Source organism: Macaca mulatta, chromosome 4 (genome assembly GCF_049350105.2).
Source record: "Macaca mulatta isolate MMU2019108-1 chromosome 4, T2T-MMU8v2.0, whole genome shotgun sequence".
NCBI lineage: Eukaryota > Metazoa > Chordata > Mammalia > Primates > Cercopithecidae > Macaca > Macaca mulatta.
Window position 1 is genome coordinate 26,949,112 of NC_133409.1, and position 6,000 is coordinate 26,955,111.

The window sequence follows — 6,000 nt, forward strand, 5'->3', positions numbered from 1 at the left end:
TTTTATTATTTTATTTTTAGCCATACGTATATCTTCTTTAGTGAAATGCCTATTGAAATATTTTGCCTATTTTCTTGTTATTTGTCACTTATTATTGAGCTTCAAAAGTTCTTTATGTATTCTGTTCAATAGCCAGATGACCTCATCTTTTGGCATTTACACCCTTGAGCAGTGCCTTCCTCATTGCTCCAGGATTGGTCTGACGAAAAGAACCAAACAACATACGGCAGAAATGATGGTATATCACTTCCAAGGTTAGGTTATAAGAGACTGTGTTTTCCATCTCAGCTTCTTTCTCTCCCCTGCCAAACTCCTTTGCATCATTCATTCCAGAGAATCCAGCTGCCGTGTCATGAGGACAATCAGATGGCTTATAAAGGGCCCTTGGGATAAGGAACTGAGGTATTTTTCCAACAGCCAACAAGGAACCGAGGTCTGCCAACAACCATGTGAGTGAGCACGGAATTTTCTAGCTCCAGATGACTGCGGCTTTGGCCAACAGCTTGTCTTGAGACACCCTGGGCCAGCACCACTCAGCTAAGCCACTTCCAGATTCCTGCCCCTCAAAACTGTGTGACTTGTTGTTTTGAGATGCTAAGTATTACAGTAATTCGGCAACAGATAACAACTATATTCTGGATACAAGCGTTTCTGATATGTATGGTTTGCAAATGTATTTCTCACTTTGTGGTTTGCCTTTCCATTTTTGAAATGGGATCTTTTGAATACCATCAGTTTTCAATTTCGATGAAGTCAAATTCTCCAGTTTTTATTTTGTGAATCAGGCTTTCAGAATCATGTCTAAGAAATTCTTGCCTAAGGACACACATTGTTTATCAGATGTCGTCTTCTAAAATGTGGATCGTTTTAATTTTTCTACTTTTGTCTCAGATTCGTGTTTATTTAAACTTGTATATGGTGTAAAGTAAGCATCTAAGGTTTTTCGTTTTGGTTTGGTTTTTGTTTCGCATATAGCGATCCATTTGTTCTAACACCACTTGTGGTAAAGATGATTGTTTTCCTCTTGAATTGCCTAGGCATCTTTGTTAAAAATCAATTTACTGTAAATGTGTGGATTCTTTACTGGGTTCTTCATCCTGTTTTATTGATCTACATATCTATTATTATATTGATGTCATACTGTGTTGATTACTGTACTTTTGTATTAAAATTTTACACAAGTCCTCCAGCTTCATGCTTCTTTTTCAAAATGTGAGTTGGAATCATGACTATTTGTTACTAACAAACTCTTCTTTCAACAGCATGATAATATTTTTGAAATGAATAAAGCAGATGAATCAGTTCTGATAAAAATTAAGATATCCAAAATGTTTTCAGAGGTTTTCACCATAGTAAAAAAAAAACATACTTGATTTAAATAACTATTATTCACCTATCATTTTCTCAATGGCTACATTTCATAATGTTAGGACTGATTAACACCAAAAGCAATATCCAATATAAAAAAATCAATGATGTTTTTTGAAAAGATTTTAACTATTTATTGATAGCATGTAACTTTACTAAGAAAATGGGTAACATGAACAAAAATTTTAACTATTTTTCAGCACTTATCTGTTGGTCGTGAGAATTTAGAAGGTAAATCCTCATATTGCTGTTAGTGGAACAGTAAATTGTTCCAAAAAATGTTTGGAGAATAATTCATAGATTTCAAGGAATATTTTAAGATTACTTTTGTACTATTTATCAAAAACTGCTTATTATTTTCTGGTTTTTGTTTTTGCTTTTCCTGAAAGAGTACAAATATCAATTGAATTAAACTTTTCTGTATAGTATTTCAAAGTATTAAAAATAGTACCCAGTGGCAATTTTTTGTTCATCGAGACACTATGAAAAATTTCCAATATTATGCAAGAATAAGGTTGTTTTCATTAGGACTATTCCTATCTACTAGTTAAATTGAATCACCTTTAAAGCATCATGTACAGACTTAAAAAGCTTTGTCCTTATTGACACTCAAAGAACCCAGGAAATCTGAACATTTGATTTTCTACCACCTCTTTCTCTCATGAAAAAACATAATAAAGATTTTCTTGTTTTACTTTCTATGTTCCTGTTGTGTTATTAGCTGGTACACTCATTTTGCACAGTCTGTATAAACAGGATGATTACCTGTAGTATTGGATCTCTGTCATTATCAGTCAATTCCAAAATGAATGAAAATGTCAAAATCTGAAATTTCCTGTTTACTTCTGACTCGGACAAGAGTCAACACGGCACATTTGACATTTAGCCTAATTACCATAGTTGCAAAAAATCATTTAGAAAAATGTCAGTGAACATAAAATAATATCCTTTGTCTCATATTAACTGGTTTAATAGTTTTCTCTAAATCTTTATGGAAGAGAATTTGGAAAGGTCTTTCATTGTCAGTTTACATTTGAGTTGGGTTGTGTAAATATGTGGAAGGATATCTGGACATCTTTCAAGATCAGTTAATTTGGGGTTAGGGTTAATCCAGAATTCTTCTATTTGGCATGTACTGGCATATCTTACTAAATTCAATAAAATAGGTAGCCTATATAGAGGTATTACTTATATAAATTATAAGAAGACTCCAAAAATGATTAGAATATGTTAAACCACACATGTAACAGGGTAAATTACTGAAAATTACTTTTCCTATGAGAGCTAATGCTAAACTTTAGTTTTTGCTGAACTTTAGTTTTTGCTAAAGCAAAAAATTGAATTGAATAATATTCAATTCAATTCAATTTTATGTCTGCCACTAGATAAGGTGTGTGTGATCAGATATACCACCCAGATTGCAGGCATAAATTTCTATGTTTCAAAATTTTAAAAATATAAAAAGCTAGGTTTATTTCATGAAATAAAAGTGTTTTGAAACTCACTTAATTAAATAAAAATGGAAAGTAACAAAGCACGGTGATTTCAATGCTGAGTTCTGTGCTCCACAAAGATTCCATTTCTGGCTGAGACATCGGTATGCTTTCAGGAAGCAGTAATGCCATCAAAACATTAAGTTCAGATACCCTGAACTCTTAGTACTGACTGATTTGTCAATCAATCCTCTGCATTTTTTTCTGATCCAAACTTTTATTACATATGCATTTGTAAAAATTGAAGTCCTGCCATTTGTTACTTTATTTTTCTGTATTTACATATTTTAAGTTTTATTAAGAAAACAGGCAGCATGAAGAAAAATTTAAACTATTTTTCAGCACTTACCTGTTGGTCATGAGAATTTAGAAACTAAATCTTCATAATGCTGTTCATAGGAAATTGTTCCAAAAAATGTTTGGAGACTAATTTGTAGATTTCAAAGAATATTTTAAGATTACTTTTGTGCTATTTATCAAAAACTTCTTGTTATTTTCTGGGTTTTGTTTTTGTTTTTGTTTTAGTTTTCCTGAAAGAGTACAAATGTCAATTGAATTAAACTTTTCTGTACATTATTTCAAAGTATTAAAAATAGTACCCAGTGGCAATTTTTTTCTTCATCTAGACACAATGAAAAATTGTCAATATTATGCAAAAATAAGGTTGTTTTTCTTAGTATTATTCCTATTTAAATTGGATTAACTTTAAATGGTCCTACTTAAACTGATCCTTCAATCAGTCATTTATTCTGTTATACTAATCTTTTTTCTTTCAAATGTTATACTTTAAGTTTATAAATTTGTGTACCACTCAGCAGCTGGGAGAGTAATACAGGAAGGACATTATTTTCCACCAAGTAAAATATAGCACACAAAATGTTAGAAGAGGAGAGCTTAGGTGGTTAGGAGAATTATGATAAGCCTTCCATACCTCTCTATGTCCAAGGAAATACAGAATTTTTTAAAGGACTCTATTATATGCACCATATTTTAACTTCCATTTACATAGGATGGGGGATTTTTTTTACTTTTATAAAGGAAAGCAAGGAGAGAGATCGTATCTAGCTTTGTTATACTACATTCTGATTTTGCATCGTTACACTATTTTCCAATATTTTATAAAGTATCTTGTAACAAACATTTGATGGTGGGAGTCAGGAGAGGCTATGCCTAGCCATAGTGAAGTGCTAGTCTATCTAAATAGACGTGGCTTCTACTGTATGAAATCAGTAGCTTTTCTGGTAAGTGGTAAATTTCTTCATACATTTGATCTTATTTTGAGTTAAGGTTTGCAGATTATGTTATGGTTCACTGAAGTCCCCAGTAGTTTCCAGCCTTTTCTTTCTAAGTCACATTAAACATTTATCATTGGGGCAGAATAAAAATATGCACAGCTATTTTAATAAAAGCTAGGAGGCCAGGTGCAGTGGTTCACATCCGTAATCCTAGCACTTTAGGAGGCTGAGGCGGGTGGATCACCTGAGGTCAGGAGTTCAAGACCAGCCTGACCAACATGGTGAAGCCCCATCTCTACTAAAATACAAAAAATTAGCCAGGCACGGTGGTACATGCTTGTAGTCCCAGCTGCTTGGGAGGCTGAGGCAGGAGAATCGTTTGAACCCGGGAGGTGGAGGTTGCAGTGGACCGAGATTATGCCATTGTACTCCAGCCTGGGCAACAAGAGTGAAACTCTGACTCAAAAAATAAAAAAAGTAAAAATAAAAATAAAAACTAGGAAGTTCTCTTGGCAAAAGCAATATTATTAATAAACATAACCCTTTTTTGTTTGTTGCCTATGGTGACATTCTTAGATTACAATAGAAATGAGAAATGTAAATAAGTAGTTATTTCACAATTTAATGGTTCAGACTATGACAAGTTCTAGAAATGAAATTTCCTACTGTCAATGATCTCTGCCTTCCTAGCCTAGTTAACATGGTGAGGAATATCACTTCTGGTAATCCAGTCAGATGCCGTATCCAGTGTGAGTGGCTGAGTGTAAGCAGATATTTTTTTCTTGGGTCTCACGTGACATTGGCTTGGTCTAAGTCTTGCCTGGCATCCCGATAAGTCTGTATGACACAACTTTTACTATGCTTTTCCAGCTCATTCTTTTCTCAAATTATGGACTAAAATGCAGTACTAACATTCCCAACTGTTTTTACTAGACTTCTTCAGAACATTAGGAGTACTGTAGATAATACCAGTATTATTTTATTGGTTTCTTTAAATAGTTTTTGAGTTTCTTTTTTTTGTTTTGTTTTTTGTGGTTTTTATTTGTTTTTTATTTTTTAAATTATTACAAGCAATGTATTGAATATATAGGGAGTTATATTTTAACAGAATTTCAAAATAGAAAAGGAGCATTTTACTTTTTTGGATTCATGAGAATTTTCAAAATCATTATTCAAAAGGAATGCTTCTCAAATTTATTGATTCATAGTATATGCTCTTTGCTGGCACAACCAAATCTGACTTTGAATGTCAAAACTCATTTTTTATTGTTTTGCTGTAATTTTCAGCAAAATTACAGACCAGTAATCAAAGTAAATAAGGAGATTATGTGACACAGTATCCTTTATTCTTTCAGAGCAAATTTGGTATTGTTAAATCTACTTATAAGCATTTGGCTTTTCTTTTTAATGACTCAATGGCCTTGTAGTAATTTTAATTCTAGTAAAGATTTTATGTATCAGTGATGAATTAATGCTGCTAAGATTTGATTTATAATTTTAAATATATGTGGACAGTAAAGAAAATCTGCACATATTAATTGTTTCAAAAAGAATGGGTTCACTTTCTTTTATAATTATTTGTGATTCTATGTGTGATGGTATGTGCATTTAAGCCTACCTATATGCAATCATATAGTTTTAAAATATAAGATTATCATCAGTTTTTCAACTAAGATAACTTAAATTATGTTTAATTTGGGGCTTAAAAATTCAGGCAATAATAGATAATAAGGGTTCCCTTCTAAGTTTATTGGTGTCAAGATGAAATACCAAATGTCATAAGCATTGTCCTTTACAATTCTGAGTATGTTCTACTTTTGAGAGTTTTGTGATGTGCCATTTGGCCTACTTGTTTTACCTCCTTGTTTGCCAAGATAAGTCTCAAAGGAATGTATGAAAGATAT

General features: G+C 32.2%; 1 long non-coding RNA gene across 1 annotated transcript in view; it reads left to right on the top strand.

The window, feature by feature from the left end:
• Nucleotides 1-1,184, top strand: part of LOC106998165 (uncharacterized) — a 48,894-nt gene extending 47,710 nt beyond the window's left edge. The window contains exon 4 of the long non-coding RNA XR_013416986.1: nucleotides 133-1,184. This is a non-coding gene — a long non-coding RNA (uncharacterized LOC106998165). The remainder of the gene's footprint in view (nucleotides 1-132) is intronic.
• The last annotated feature ends 4,816 nt before the right edge of the window (nucleotides 1,185-6,000 follow it).